Source organism: Penaeus japonicus, unplaced genomic scaffold, assembly GCF_977035675.1.
Source record: "Penaeus japonicus unplaced genomic scaffold, GWHDUDI00000001_assembly GWHDUDI00000003, whole genome shotgun sequence".
Taxonomy (NCBI): domain Eukaryota; kingdom Metazoa; phylum Arthropoda; class Malacostraca; order Decapoda; family Penaeidae; genus Penaeus; species Penaeus japonicus.
Genome location: NW_028234405.1, coordinates 10,416,759 through 10,432,870, shown reverse-complemented (window position 1 = coordinate 10,432,870; position 16,112 = coordinate 10,416,759).

The following is a 16,112-nucleotide window of genomic DNA, read 5'->3' as shown; positions in this document are numbered from 1 at the left end:
CTCTCTTTCTCTTTCCCTTTCTCTTTGTCTGTCTGTCTCGCCTTCTCTTTCTCCCTTCACTATTTTTATCTCATTCATTTTATATCTCTCTCCCTACCTCTTATCCTCTCCACCCCCCCCCCCTAAAAAATAACGTACTTTTTCTTCCTCTTCCTCTCCCTTTTTCATTCTTTCTGTGTTTCTATTTCATTCGCTCTCTCTCTGTTCTCTTCCTGATTTTACTTATGCAAATATCACGATAACATGTTAAACTATTGTTACTTTATAAAAAAAAAAAAATTAACCTATATTCTGTACATATTTTTGATGCTAATATTTATTAGTATATCTGGAGATTCATAGAGATTGCATAATAACAGGCCAGGCCAGTTGATTAAATGTATTTTTTTTTAGACTATTCAATTTGTTTGCGAAGTAGTTAATACGTTAATTATTCATTATATATAAAAGTACAACGTTGGAAATGACAATTTTCATCATCTGTATTTCTTTATTACGGATATAACTTTCTTAGGAAGAAGGTCGGCAGTTGCATTCATATAGAAATTTTAATATTTATAGACATGGAGTGCCATCATTATTATTCCAATATATACATCAATTGTTATTAACGAAAACGGACAAATTTGATTAGAATTGGGTAAATTATGTCACGAAAGACAACATATACACAAGCACACAAAATCACAGCCTCGTCTACAAAAAAATAAAAAATAAGATATAGATATCTTTTTGTTATGAATAGATAAAGATGACAAAACTTGTCTTCGCTTTTTAATTTTCCCAATCTCTTCTCCAGGAGTTAATAGACAGTAAGCAACAAACAGAAACATAAGGTGGATAAAAATATATTGTTTCATGGTACAGATGTTCATTTTTAACGCCGTTTGGTGTATATATAAGGAATGACTGAAACCGCAGCGTTTGAACGCGCTTCGTCAATTCACTATAATCATTAACATATAAATCCGTATTTATCTGACTGGACGACTGTTTATCGTGACTGGGTTGCCGTCTGTTTGTGTCTTTGTCTGTCATGGAGTGGAGAGTATGACACCTGGGATTTTTTTTTTCTGTTGCTCATTGCACACCTGGTTGATTTACGTACAGCCATTAGCAAGAGAGATCGTGATTAGTAGCTTAAGGTTGTCATTCTATGTAGGTGGAAATTCCACTGCAATTGACGTGTAATCGAGTGTTCTTGACACAAGCAATGTTCTTTAGAGGTTTTGTAAATAGTAAATCTCATAAGAATTTCACGGTTGAAGTGTACATATATTAAAAAAAAAAAAACAATTTAAACTTCACAGCTCACGGCTATTCTTCTTTATCTCCCTCTTTCATTCTCACTCTCTCTGTCTTTCTATTTATCTCTCTTTCCCTCTCCCATCCCCTGTCATTTATCTTACTCTTCCTTACTTTCTATCTTCTGTCTGATTGTTTCACTCCCTTCTCCCTCCTATCTCTCTCTTTCTCTTTCCCTCTCTGTCAATCTGTCTCGCCTTCTCTTTCTCCCTTCACTATTTTTATTTCATTCATTTTATATTTCTCTCCCCCTTCTCTTTCAACCCCTTTCTCTCAAACAATATCGTGCTTTTTCTTCCTCTTTCTCTCCCTTTTTCTTTCTTTCTCTCTCTCTCTCTCTGCTTCTGTTTCATTCTCTCTCTCTCTCTATTCTCATCCTGATTTTACCTATTCAAATATCACAATAACATGTTAAACTATTGTTACTTTATAAAAAAAATTAACCTATATTCTGTACATATTTTTAATGCTAATATTTATTAGTATATCTGGAGATTCATAGAGATTGCATAATAACAGGCCAGGCCAGTTATCTAAATGTATTTTTTTTAGACTATTCAATTTGTTTGCGAAGTAGTTAATACGTTAATTATTCATTATATATAAAAGTACAACGTTGGAAATGACAATTTTCATCATCTGTATTTCTTTATTACTTAGGAGAAGGTCGGCAGTTGCATTCATATAGAAATTTTAATATTTATAGACGTGGAGTGCCATCATTATTATTCCAATAGATACATAAATTGTTATTAACGAAAAAGGGATAAATTTGATTAGAATTGGGTAAATTATGTCATGAAAGACCACATATACACACGCACACATATATCACAGCCTCGTCTACAAAAAAATATAAATAAAATATAGATATCTTTTTATTATGAATAGATAAAGATGACAAAACTTGTCTTCGCTCTTTAATTTTCCCTCTCTCTTCTCCAGAAGTTAATAGACTGTAAGCAATAAACAGAAACATAAGGAGGATAAAAATATATTGTGTCATAATAAGAATGTTCATTTTAAACGCCGTTTGGTATATATAAAAGGAATGACTGAAACCGCAGCGTTTGCACGCGCTTCGCCAATTCACTATAATCATTAACATATAAATCCGTATTTATCTCACTGGACGACTGTTTTTCGTGACTGGGTTGCCGTCTGTCTGTGTCTTTGTCTGTGATGGAGTGGAAAGTATGACAACACACCTGGGATGTTTTTTTCTGTTGCTCATTGCACACCTGGTTGATTGATGTAAAGTCATTAGCAATAGAGATCGTGATTAGTAGCTTAAGGTTGTCATTCTGTGTAGATGGAAATTCCACTGCAATTGACGTGTAATCGAGTGTTCTTGACACAAGCATTGTTCTTTAGAGGTTTTGTAAGAAGTAAATCTCATAAGAATTTCAAGGTTGAAGTGTACATTTAAACAAAAATCAAACTTCACAGTTCACGACTATTCCTCTTTATCTCCCTCTTTCATTCTCTCTCTCTCTCTGTCTTTCTATTTATCTCTCTTTCCCTCTCCCATCCCCCGTCATTTATCTTACTCTTCCTTACTTTCTATCTTCTGTCTGATTGTTTCACTCCCTTCTCCCTCCTCTCTTTCTCTTTCCCTCTCTGTCAATCTGTCTCGCCTTCTCTTTCTCCCTTCACTATTTTTATTTCATTCATTTTATATTTCTCTCCCCCTTCTCTTTCAATCCCTTTCTCTCAAACAATATAGTGCTTTTTCTTCCTCTTTCTCTCCCTTTTTCTTTCTTTCTTTCTCTCTCTGCTTCTGTTTCATTCTCTCTCTCTCTGTTCTCTTCCTGATTTTATTTATGCAAATATCACAATAACATGTTAAGCTATAGTTACTTTATAGAATTTTTAACCTATATTCTTTACATATTTTTATTGCTGTTATTTGTTAATATATCTGGAGATCCATAGAAATTGCATAATATCTGGCTAGGTGAGTTGATCAAATGTATTTCCTTTTTAGACTATTGTTTGCCAAATAGTGAAGTTTCCAGGAATACTTTTTATTTTAATTTTTTATTTAATTACTTTTAAAATCTTCAGAATAATATTTTATTATTTATTTTTAAAACTTATCTTTTTAAAATCTGAATACGTTAATTATTCATTATATATAAAATGTACAACATAACGACGAATATGGCTGCTGACTGAACCTCTTCGGGACTTCCTTCTATAATAATCACCAGTGTTGTGTTTCTTTTCTTTTTTCTCTTTGTTTCAAATTTTCTTCATCAATACCAAGGTGTTTTTTAAGTATAATTTTTTAGGTTATGTCAATAAGGGATCTCAAAGGAAATTCATCTTTATGTAAACAGGTTTGTTTTTTTTTTTTTTTATTGTTTTTTTTTTATTATTATTTTAGCGTTGGAAATGACAATTTTCATCATCTGTATTTCTTTATTACGGATATAACTTTCTTAGGAAGAAGGTCGGCAGTTGCATTCATATAGAAATTTTAATATTTATAGACATGGAGTGCCATCATTATTATTCCAATATATACATCAATTGTTATTAACAATAACGGACGAATTTGATTAGAATTGGGTAAATTATGTCATGAAAGACCACATATACACACGCACACAAAATCACAGCCTCGTTTACACAAAATAAAATATAGATATCTTTTTATTATGAATAGAAAAAGATGACAAAACTTATCTTCGCTCTTTAATTTTCCCCCTGTCTTCTCCAGAAGTTAATAGACAGTAAACAAACAGAGACAAAAGGTGGATAAAAATATGTATTGTGTCATGGTAATAATGTTCAATTTCAACGCCGTTTGGTATATAAAAGGAATGACTGAAACCGCAGCGTTTGCACGCGCTTCGCCAATTCACTATAATCATTAACATATAAATCCGTATTTATCTGACTGGACGACTGTTTTTCGTGACTGGGTTGCCGTCTGTCTGTGTCTTTGTCTGTCATGGAGTGGAAAGTATGACAACTACACACCTGGGATATATATTTTTTTCTGTTGCTCATTGCACACCTGGTTGATTTACGTACAGCCATTAGCAATAGAGATCGTGATTAGTAGCTTAAGGTTGTCATTCTGTGTAGGTGGAAATTCCACTGCAATTGACGTGGAATCGAGTGTTCTTGACACAAGCAATGTTCTTTAGAGGTTTTGTGAAAAGAAAATGTCATAAGAATTTCACGGTTGAAGTGTACATTAAAAAAAAAAATAAATAAACTTCACAGTTCACGGCTATTCCTCTTTATCTCCCTCTTTCATTCTCTCTCTCTCTCTGTCTTTCTATTTATCTCTCTTTCTCTCTCCCATCCCCCGTCATTTATCTTACTCTTCCTTACTTTCTATCTTCTGTCTGATTGTTTTATTCCTTTCTCCCTCCTATCTCTCTCTTTCTCTTTCCCTTTCTTTTTGTCTGTCTGTCTCGCCTTCTCCTTCCCCCTTCCCTATTTTTATCATTCATTTTATATTTCTCTCCCCCTTCTCTTTCCATCCCCCCCTCTCAAACAATAATGTGCTTTCTCTTCCTCTTTCTCTCCTTTTTCTTTCTTTCTTTCTCTCTGTGTTTCTATTTCATTCTCTCTCTCTCATTCTCATCCTGATTTTACTCATGCAAATATCACAATAACGTTAAACTATTGTTACTTTATAAAAAAGAATTAACCTATATTCTTTACATATTTTTATTGCTGTTATTTGTTAATATATCTGGAGATCCATAGAAATTGCATAATATCTGGCTAGGTGAGTTGATCAAATGTATTTCCTTTTTAGACTATTGTTTGCCAAATAGTGAAGTTTCCAGGAATACTTTTTATTTTAATTTTTTATTTATTTATCTTTTAAAATCTGAATACGTTAATTATTCATTATATATAAAAGGACAACATAACAACGACCGAATCTGCTAACCTGAACCTCTTAGCGACTTCCCTAAGTCTATAATCACCAGACTTGTTGCTGCCTTTCTTTTGCTCTCTTGCTAAATATTCTTCCTTCAATTATCCCAAGGTTTACAAGTATAATTATTTAGGTTATTTGCATTCTCGTCAATAAGGATATCAAACGAAATTCATCTTCTTATGCTAAACAAGTATTGTTTTTTTTATTATTATTATTTTAGCGTTGGAAATGACAATTTTCATAAATTTTAATATTTATAGACATGGAGTGCCATCATTATTATTCCAATATATACATCAATTGTTATTAACGAAAACGGACAAATTTGATTAGAATTGGGTAAATTATGTCACGAAAGACAACATATACACAAGCACACAAAATCACAGCCTCGTCTACAAAAAAATAAAAAATAAAATATAGATATCTTTTTGTTATGAATAAATAAAGATGACAAAACTTGTCTTCGCTCTTGAATTTTCCCAATCTCTTCTCCAGAAGTTAATAGACAGTAAGCAACAAACAAACAAGGTGGATAAAAATATATTGTTTTATGGTACAGATGTTCATTTTTAACGCCGTTTGGTGTATATAAAAGGAATGACTGAAACCGCAGCGTTTGCACGCGCTTCGCCAATTCACTATAATCATTAACATATAAATCCGTATTTATCTGACTGGACGACTGTTTTTCGTGACTGGGTTGCCGTCTGTCTGTGTCTTTGTTTGTCATGGAGTGGAAAGTATGACAACTACGCACCTGGGATATATATATATTTTTTCTGTTGCTCATTGCACACCTGGTTGATTTACGTGCAGCCATTAGCAATAGAGATCGTGATTAGTAGCTTAAGGTTGTCATTCTGTGTAGGTGGAAATTTCACTGCAATTGACGTGGAATCGATTGTTCTTTACACAAGCAATGTTCCTTAGAGGTTTTGTAAAAAGTAAATATCATAAGAATTTCACGGTTGAAGTGTACATTAAAAAAAAAAAAAAAAAAAAAAAATCAAACTTCACAGTTCACGACTATTCCTCTTTATCTCCCTCTTTCATTCTCTCTCTCTCTGTCTTTCTATCTTCTGTCTGATTGTTTCACTCCTTTCTCCCTCCTATATCTCTCTTCCTCTTTCCCTTTCTTTTTGTCTGTCTGTCTCGCCTTCTCTTTCTCCCTTCACTATTTTTATCATTCATTTTATATCTCTCTCCCCACCTCTCATCCTCTCCACCCCCCCCCCCTTCAAAAAATAATGTACTTTCTCTTCCTCTTCCTCTCCCTTTTTCATTCTTTCTGTGTTTCTATTTCATTCGCTCTCTCTCTATTCTCATCCTGATTTTACTTATGCAAATATCTCAATAACATGTTAAACTGTTGTTACTTTATAAAAAAAAATTAACCTATATTCTGTACATATTTTTAATGCTAATATGTATTAATATATCTGGAGATTCGTAGTGATTGCATAATAACAGGCCAGGCCAGTTGATTAAATGTATTTTTTTTAGACTATTCAATTTGTTTGCGAAGTAGTTAGGAAGTCTCAGGTATATACTTTCTATTTTTATTCATTTTTCTTTTTTTACCTGAATACGTTAATTATTCATCATATATAAAAATACAACATAACGACCGAATCTGCTAACCTGAACCTCGTAGCGACTTCCCTAAATCTATAATCACCAGACTTGTTGCTGCCTTTCTTTTGTTCTCTTGGAAAATATTCTTCCTTCAATTATCCCAAGGTTTACAGGTATAATCATTTAGGTTATTTGCATTCTCGTCAATAAGGATATCAAACGCAATTCATCTTCTTATGCTAAAGAAGACTTTTTATTTTTATTTTTTTTTTTTTTTGTCATCATTATTATTCCAATAGTTACATAAATTGTTATTAACGATAACGAACGAATTTCATTAAACTTGGGTAAATTATGAAAGACCACATATACACACGCACACGCACACAAAATCACAGCCTCGTCTACAAAAAATAAGAAATAAGATATAGATATTTTTTTATTATGAATAGATAAAGATAACAAAGCTTGCCTTCGCTCTTTAATTTTCCCAATCTCTTCTCCAGAAGTTAGTAGACAGTAAGCAACAAACAGAAACATAAGGTGGATAAAAATAATATATGTTATAAGAATGATGTTCAATTTCAACGCCGTTTGGTATATATAAGGAATGACTGAAACCGCAGCGTTTGCACGCGCTTCGCCAATTCACTATAATCATTAACATATAAATCCGTATTTATCTCACTGGACGACTGTTTTTCGTGACTGGGTTGCCGTCTGTCTGTGTCTTTGTCTGTCATGGAGTGGAAAGTATGACAACTACACACCTGGGATTTTTTTTTTCTGTTGCTCATTGCACACCTGGTTGATTTACGTACAGCCATTAGCAATAGAGATCGTGATTAGTAGCTTAAGGTTGTCATTCTGTGTAGGTGGAAATTTCACTGCAATTGACGTGGAATCGAGTGTTCTTGACACAAGCAATGTTCTTTAGAGGTTTTGTAAGAAGTAAATCTCATAAGAATTTCACGGTTGAAGTGTACATTCAAAAAAATTCAAACTTCACAGTTCACGACTATTCCTCTTTATCTCCCTCTCTCTGTCTGATTGTTTCACTCCTTTCTCCCTCCTATATCTCTCTTCCTCTTTCCCTTTCTTTTTGTCTGTCTGTCTCGCCTTCTCTTTCTCCCTTCACTATTTTTATTTCATTCATTTTATATTTCTCTCCCCCTTCTCTTTCAACCCCTTTCTCTCAAACAATATCGTGCTTTTTCTTCCTCTTTCTCTCCCTTTTTCTTTCTTTCTTTCTCTCTCACTCTCTGCTTCTGTTTCATTCTCTCTCTCTCTCTGTTCTCTTCCTGATTTTATTTATGCAAATATCACAATAATATGTTAAGCTATAGTTATTTTATAGAATTTTCAACCTATATTCTGTATATACTTTTATTGCTGATATTTATTAGTATATTTGGAGATCCATAAAGATTGCATAATACAAGCCAGGTGAGTTGATCACATGTATTTTTTTTTTTAGACTGTTCAATTTGTTTGCATAATAGTTAGGAAGTCTCCAGGAATACTTCTTATATTTTTATTCATTTATCTTTTTAAACCTGAATACGCTAATTATTCATTATATATAAAAGTACAACAAAACAACGACCGAATCTGCTAACCTGAACCTCTTAGCGACTTCCCTAAGTCTATAATCACCAGACTTGTTGCTGCCTTTCTTTTGTTCTCTTGCTAAATATTCTTCCTTCAATTATCCCAAGGTTTGCGAGTATAATCATTTAGGTTATTTGCATTCGCGTCAATAAGGATAACAAACGCAATTAATCTTCTTATGCAAGTATTGTTTTTTTTGTATAATTTATCGTTGGAAATGACAATTTTCATCATCTGTATTTCTTTTTCACGGATATAACTTTCTTAGGAAGAAGGTCGGCAGTTGCATTCATATAGAAATTTTAATATTTATAGACGTGAAGTGTCATCATTATTATTCCAATAGATACATCAATTGTTATTAACGATAACGAACGAAATTGATTAGAATTGGATAAATTATGTCACGAAAGACAACACACACAAAATCACTGCCTTGCCCGCAAAAAAGTTATCTTTATTATGAATAAAGAAGGTTACAAAACTTATCTTCCCTCTTTAATTTTCTATCTCTCTTCTCCAAAAGTTAATAGACAGTAAGCAACGAACACAGAGATACAAAGTGGATAAAAAACATAAATTTATGTTAAAAGTTATAATTTTTAACGCCGTTTGGTATATATAAGGAATGTGTCGCTTTATAGATAGCTGTCAAAATCTAATAATACAACGTGATCATTAGCATATAAATTCATAACATTCAAGCTAACAGTAATGTAGTAGGTGATATAAGAATACTAAGAGATAAAGCTGATCTATGCTTGCAAAATGAATATAGATATTTTGATATTTATAAATATTTTAATATTTATAAATATTTCAATATCTATAAATATTCTACTATTTATAGGTATTTTGATATTTATAATTATTTTAATATTTATAAATATTTTAATATTTACAAATATTTTAATATTTACAAATATTTTAATATTTACAAATATTTTAATATTTACAAATATTTTAATATTTACAAATATTTTAATATTTACAAATATTTTAATATTTACAAATATTTTAATATTTACAAATATTTTGATATTTATAAATATTTTATTATTTATTGCAAGCATTATGCTTGCAAAACAGACAGTTTATTTTGTGGCAATATTTGATTTTGCTTGCAGATCTGCAGATTATCAACCAAGCATTTTTTTCAACTAGATTTGTAATTGGTTAGAAAATAGATAAATAAAAGTGTAGGAGTAAAAAGCTAACCTGAATAACCAAAACTGATCGTAAATAAGTACAAACAACCACCCAATCGGACCAACCAGAACATCATACAGATTTGAACTCACTTATTATCTTATTAGCTTATTATTATATTAGCCTGTGCTGCCTTCCCTGCGTGACTGCCGACCGGAATGACCTTTGACCTCGAGAGGGGGACGTTATCTCCGAAGAGAACGCTCGTGAACCGCCAAACACGAGCAATTGCCAAGGGCACCTGTTAACGTTTCTCAAGAAACATTACAAACCGGTCTCGAACCCGGGAACCTCCGACGCTGGAACCAACCTGAAAAGAGACTTATATGCTTTGCCGACTGTACCACCAAAATCTAATGTAATCATTCGAAAATCGTCTTTATATATCTCCAAGTCTTATATTATAGGCTTTTTGTCTCTTTTACATTTCATTTTACTCTCATTTCCATTATTTTCTTAATTGGTCTGTTGTTGTTCAACTTTCTTCTTTTAATCCTCTTCATTGTAATCATAATTATTCAGGTTATTTGCATTCTCGTTAATAAGGTTACTGAACGTAAATAAGATCGTGCTTTCCCCTCTTTTTTCTCTCCCTTTTTCATTCTCTCTCTCTCTTTCTGTCTTTCTATCTATTTTTCTTTCCCTCTCCCACCCCCGTCCTTTATCTTACTCTTCCTTACTTCATATCTTCTGTCTGACTGTTTCACTCCCTTCTCCCTCCTCTCTTTCTCTTTCCCTCTCTGTCAATCTGTTTCGCCCTCTCTTTCTCAACTTTACTAGTTTTATTTAATTTGTTTTATATTTCTCTCCCCCTTCTCTTAAACAATATCGTACTTTCTCTTCCTCTTCCTCTCCCTTTTTCATTCTCTCTCTCTCTCTCTGCTTCTGTTTCCTTCTCTCTCTCTCTGTTCTTTTCCTGATTTTACTTATGCAAATATCACAATAACATGTTAAGCTATTGTTACTTTATAGAATTTTGATCTATATTCTGTATATATCTTTATTGCTAATATTTATGAGTATATCTGGAGATTCATAGAGATTGCATAATAACAGGCCAGGTGAGTTGATCAAATGTATTTTTTTTAGACTAATCAAGTTGTTTGCGAAATAGTGGTCTCCAGGAATACTTTTTATTTTTTTTTATCTATTTATCTTTTTAAACCTGAATACGTTAATTATTCATTATATATAAAAGGACAACAAAACAGCCACCGAATCTGCTAACCTGAATCTCTTAGCGACTTCCCTAAGTCTATAATCACCAGACTTGTTGCTGCCTTTCTTTTGTTCTCTTGTAAAATATTATTCCTTCAATTATCCTAAGGTTTACAAGTATAATCATTTAGGTTATTTGCATTCTCGTCAATAAGGATAACAAACGCATTTCATCTTCTTATGCTAAACAAGTATTTTTTTTTTTATTATTATTTTAGCGTTGGAAATGACAATTTTCATCTGTATTTCTTTTTCACGGATATAACTTTCTTAGGAAGAAGGTCGGCAGTTGCATTCATATAGAAATTTTAATATTTATAGACGTGAAGTGTCATCATTATTATTCCAATAGATACATCAATTGTTATCAACGAAAACGGACGAATTTGATTAGAATTGGGTAAATTATGTCATGAAAGACCACATATACACACGCACACAAAATCACTGCCTCGTCTACAAAAAAATAAAAAATGAAATATAGATATCTTTTTATTATGAATAGATAAAGATAACAAAACTTGTCTTCGCTCTTTAATTTTCCCTCTCTCTTCTCCAGAAGTTAATAGACAGTAAGCAACAAACAGAAAAAAAGGTGGATAAAATTATATTATTTCAAAGTATAGTTGTTCATTTTTGACGCCGTTTGGTATATATAAGGAATGACTGAAACCGCAGCGTTTGCACGCGCTTCGCCAATTCACTATAATCATTAACATATAAATCCGTATTTATCTCACTGGACGACTGTTTTTCGTGACTGGGTTGCCGTCTGTCTGTGTCTTTGTCTGTGATGGAGTGGAAAGTATGGCAACTACACACCCGGGAATTTATTTTTCTGTTGCTCATTGCACACCTGGTTGATTTACGTACAGCCATTAGCAATAGAGATCGTGATTAGTAGCTTAAGGTTGTCATTCTGTCATTCTGAGGTGGAAATTTCGCTGCAATTGACGTGTGATCGAGTGCTCTTGACACAAGCAATGTTCTTTAGAGGGTTTGTAAAAAGTAAATATCATAAGAATTTCACGGTTGAAGTGTACATTAAAAAAAAATAATAACAATTTAAACTTCACAATTCACGGCTTTTTTGTGCGCATCTCATTTTCAGGAGAAATACTTTAAGTGGAAGTTGAAACCTATGCTGGGAATGAGAAGGAGAATCATATTACTATTTTGACACTAGTTGTTTCTATTCTTATATATGCATACATACATACATGCATATATATATATACATAAATATATGTATATATATATATACATACATATATATATATATATATATATATATATATATATATATATATATATATATATGAATACACACACACACACACACACACACACACACACACACACACACACACACATATATATATATATATATATATATATATATATATATATATATATATATATACATATATATTATATATGTATATATACATATATATATATATATATATATATTTATATATATATATATATCTATATATATATATATATTCATATATATGTATATATATATATATTCATATATATATGTAAATATATGTATATATATATATATATATATATATATATATACATATACATATATTTATGAATCTACAATATATAGGCAAACACACACACACACACACACACACACACACACACACACACATATATATATATATATATATATATATATATATATATATATATATATATATATGTATATATATATATATGTATATATATGTATATATATGTATATATATATATATATATATATATATATATATATATATATTACCTATAGCTTATAGATGCATATACATACATATACATATAAAGATATGCATATCTACATACATCTACACATACCTAAACAGTTTATCAAGAACATTGTTCACAAATTTCACTTGAAGTGCCTTAAAACGGAAGAAAATAAGACATTATGTGCACATCTCCTTAGGGAAATTAATATACCAGTTGGAAACTTATCAAATGAAAATCGGTCCTTATATATCTCCAAGTCTTTTATTATAGGCTTTTTATCTCTTTTACATTTCATTTTACTTTGATTTCCATTATTTTCTTAATTGCTCTGTTGTTGTTCAAATTTCTTCTTTTAATCCTCTTGATTGTAAGTATAATTATTCAGGTTATTTGCATTCTCGTTAATAAGGTTACTAAACGTAAATATGATCGTGCTTTCCCTTCCTTTTTCTCTCCCTTTTTCTTTCTCCCTCTCTCTCTGTGTTTTTATTTATTTTTCTTTCCCTCTCCCATCCCCCGTCATTTATCTTACTCTTCCTTACTTTCTATCTTCTGTCTGATTGTTTCACTCCTTTCTCCCTCCTATATCTCACTTCCTCTTTCCCTTTCTTTTTGTCTGTCTGTCTCGCCTTCTCTTTCTCCCTTCACTATTTTTATCTCATTCATTTTATATCTCTCTCCCCACCTCTTATCCTTTCCATCCCCCTCTCAAACAATATTATACTTTCTCTTCCTCTTCCTCTCCCTTTTTCATTCTTTCTGTGTTTCTATTTCATTCGCTCTCTCTCTCTTCTCATCCTGATTTTACTTATGCAAATATCACAAAAACATGTTAAACTATTGTTACTTTATAAAAAAAAAAAAATAACCTATATTCTGTACATATTTTTAATGCTAATATGTATTAGTATATCTGGAGATTCATAGAGATTGCATAATAACAGGCCAGGCCAGTTGATTAAATGTATTTTTTTTAGACTATTCAATTTGTTTGCGAAGTAGTTAATACGTTAATTATTCATTATATATAAAAATACAACAAAACAACGACCGAATCTGCTAACCTGAACCTCGTAGCGACTTCCCTAAGTCTATAATCACCAGACTTGTTGCTGCCTTTCTTTTGTTCTCTTGGAAAATATTCTTCCTTCAATTATCCTAAAGTTTACAAGTATAATCATTTAGGTTATTTGCATTATCGCCAATAAGGATAACAAACGAAATTCATCTTCTTATGCTAAACAAGTATTTTTTTTTTTTTTTTTTTTTTAGCGTTGGAAATGACAATTTTCATCGTCTTTATTTCTTTTTCACGGATATAACTTTCTTAGGAAGAAGGTCGGCAGTTGCATTCATATAGAAATTTTAATATTTATAGACGTGGAGTGTCATCATTATTATTCCAATAGATACATCAATTGTTATTAACAATAACGGACGAATTTGATTAGAATTGGGTAAATTATGTCACGAAAGACCACATATACGCACACACACGCACACAAAATCACTGCCTCATCTACAAAAAAAAAAAAATATATATAGATATCTCTTTATTATGAATAGATAAAGATAACAAAACTTGTCTTCGCTCTTTAATTTTCCCTCTCTCTTCTCCATTAGTTAATAGACAGTAAGCAATAAACAAACATAAGGTGGATAAAAATATATTGTTTCATGGTACAGATGTTCATTTATAACGCCGTTTGGTGTATATAAACGGAATGACTGAAACCGCAGCGTTTGCACGCGCTTCGCCAATTCACTATAATCATTAACATATAAATCCGTATTTATCTCACTGGACGACTGTTTTTCGTGACTGGGTTGCCGTCTGTCTGTGTCTTTGTCTGTCATGGAGTGGAAAGTATGACAACTACACACCTGGGATTTTTTTTCTGTTGCTCATTGCACACGTGGTTGATTTACGTACAGCCATTAGCAATAGAGATCGTGATTAGTAGCTTAAGGTTGTCATTCTGTGGAGGTGGAAATTTCACTGCAATTGACGTGTAATCGAGTGTTCTTGACACAAGCAATGTTCTTTTAAGGTTTTGTAAGAAGTAAATCTCATAAGAATTTCACGGTTGAAGTGTACATTTATTAAAAAAAAAACAATTTAAACTTCACAGTTCACGGCTATTCTTCTTTATCTCCCTTTTTCATTCTCTCTCTCTCTCTGTCTTTCTATTTATCTCTCTTTCCCTCTCCCATCCCCCGTCATTTATCTTACTCTTCCTTACTTTCTATCTTCTGTCTGATTGTTTCACTCCTTTCTCCCTCCTATCTCTCTCTTTCTCTTTCTCTTTGTCTGTCTGTCTCGCCTTCTCTTTCTCCCTTCACTATTTTTATCTCATTCATTTTATATCTCTCTCCCCACCTCTTATCCTCTCCACCCCCCCCCCCTCAAAAAATAACGTACTTTCTCTTCCTCTTCCTCTCCCTTTTTCATTCTTTCTGTGTTTCTATTTCATTCGCTCTCTCTCTGTTCTCATCCTGATTTTACTTATGCAAATATCACAATAACATGTTAAACTATTGTTACTTTATAAAAAAAATTAACCTATATTCTGTACATATTTTTAATGCTAATATGTATTAGTATATCTGGAGATTCATAGAGATTGCATAATAACAGGCCAGGCCAGTTGATTAAATGTATTTTTTTAGACTATTCAAGTTGTTTGCGAAAAAGGGAAGAAGTCTCCAGGAATACCATTTTTGTTTATTTTTTTTAATCTAAATCTATTCATTATATATAAAAGTACAACATAACAACGACCGAATCTGCTAACCTGAACCTCGTAGCGACTTCCCTAAGTCTATAATCACCAGACTTGTTGCTGCCTTTCTTTTGTTCTCTTGCTAAATATTCTTCCTTCAATTATCCCAAGGTTTACAAGTATAATCATTTAGGTTATTTGCATTCTCGTCAATAAGGATAACAAACGCAATTCATCTTCTTATGCTAAACAAGTATTGCTTTTTATTTTTATTTTTTTTTTAGCGTTGGAAATGACAATTTTCATCTGTATTTCTTTTTCACGGATATAACTTTCTTAGGAAGAAGGTCGGCAGTTGCATTCATATAGAAATTTTAATATTTATAGACGTGGAGTGTCATCATTATTATTCCAATAGATACATCAATTGTTATTAACGAAAACGGACGAATTTGATTAGAATTGGGTAAATTATGTCACGAAAGACCACATATACACACGCACACAAAATCACAGCCTCGTCTACAAAAAATAAAAAATAAGATATAGATATCTTTTTGTTATGAATAGATGAAGATAACAAAGCTTGCCTTCGCTCTTTAATTTTCCCAATCTCTTCTCCAGGAGTTAGTAGACAGTAAGCAACAAACAGAAACAAGGTGGATAAAAATATATTGTTTCATGGTACAGATGTTCATTTATAACGCCGTTTGGTGTATATAAACGGAATGACTGAAACCGCAGCGTTTGCACGCGCGTCGCCAATTCACTATAATCATTAACATATAAAT